The sequence below is a fragment of the Cynara cardunculus genome (genome assembly GCF_001531365.2).
Source record: "Cynara cardunculus var. scolymus isolate 2C chromosome LG 3, CcrdV1, whole genome shotgun sequence".
In the NCBI taxonomy this organism is placed as follows: Eukaryota; Viridiplantae; Streptophyta; class Magnoliopsida; order Asterales; family Asteraceae; genus Cynara; species Cynara cardunculus.
This window is the reverse complement of record NC_037530.1, coordinates 6,906,617-6,908,396: the sequence shown is the minus strand read 5'-3', so window position 1 is coordinate 6,908,396 and position 1,780 is coordinate 6,906,617.

Below are 1,780 nucleotides of genomic sequence, written 5' to 3'. Positions count from 1 at the left end.
TTACCCTTGTCTTATTGAAAATTATTTGATTAATATATATTTTTTTATATAATTTACTGAATAAAAAACTATAATAAAAACTTATATTTCTTATTTTAATGAATATATTTTTGAATTTATGATTTTTTTATGGTAGACAAAAAGAAAATTTGTTCCAAAATAATGGGCCAAATGGAGGGATTTGAATGAACTGAGACCATTGGGTTGGGTCAACACTTCTCCTATGGTGGGATATGAATGGCTGTCAAGTAATCAAACCTCTTTTTGTTGCTTTTCACCATTTACTTGTATGTGTGTGTGTGTTAGGGAAAGCTTGACAATGCCATTTCTTTTGTCTTCTTTCTTTTCTTGGTCATAAAGTTGTCACAACTTTATTTCAAATCTCTTTCCAAATGCGGATTCTAGATGGTGATTCAAACTCGATGCTACGTCTACATCCGGTATGACAACACTGTCAAAAGTTGTATATCCATCACTGAGTTTCCAATCAGATGCTTTTTACGAGAAGATAAATTAAACGTATCTTACTTTTCACTAAACACCCAAAAGACAATATACAGGTTTAAACTATATCTGATATAACCAATATTACAAGTTTGAAAGATGAGACTTATAGATGAGTAGGCAAGGCCTCACCACTTGTCCCAAAAAACTTGGTATGAATCTTGTGAAGATATGTGCACTTTCCAAATGCTTTTGTTGCCTTTGATCTTTCATGTGGCTCTTGGGCCACTTTCATCACTTTGAGTGAACTAATGAATAGAATAGTGTGTGTGTGTGTGTGTGAGTGTAGGATGGGGGGTGGGGTAGGGGTACACAAAGCCTACTCCTTTATTCTTTGTTGGTGTGTGAGAGAGCATAGCTTTTAAGAGAATTGAATGGCCTAACTTGGCATGTTGGCCCCCCACTTCATGAATAATGCCATTGCAAATGGGAATCAATTTGGCCACCAAGCCTCTTAAATTAACCATTGCTTCCTAGTGTTGTCATCTTTTTGTTGTTTCCTAAACACATCATCAATAAAAAGGCCAAGAAAGAAAGTTGGCATTTGAAATTAAGGGTCTCTTTATCTCTTATTGTTGACCAGCGTTGATTCAGTCTGACTCGGTCCACATCAACTGATTTACCAACAAACTCTAATCCACAAATATACTGACCAAGGAGAAGTATCAGTGCATACCAAAACACTTGGTAAATAACCATTTCCAGTCAGCCCAATCTGTGTTGACAAACGACCCCTAAATGTATATGTCGAAGCCAAACTGAGTGAGTAGATCAGAGCTATAATACTTCTTGTTATTTAATACAAGTGAAAAGGGAAAGATGTAAAATGTACTCTTTGCATAGACTATGCATCTTTCTTTGTTCAAATGCATCAACTTTTTTATTGTTGTCGAAAAGTTAGGACTGACATTTGCAGGCATCTTTGATCTATCAAGCATCCTCTTTGCTCTTCCTTTTTTCAAGTGCATCTTCTGCCTGCAACTTACTGTGTTTCAAGCCTAGAGAAAAAGTGGCATCTTAAACACACTTGTTCTTTCAAGATAAGAAGCTGACATTGACCATCACTCAGACAACATATAATGCATACTGTACAAGTCTCTAAAGCATTGATGGGCTGTATCTTTGGCTATGCTTAGCTGTTTATACTTGCTGCAAACATCAGAAAAGAATCTGTCTTATTCTTCTTTTCTATCCATTTGGTATGAAGTGCTATATACCTATACTACACATGTTGAGAGAATAATAAGGCAAACAACTCACTACCATCATAACTGGC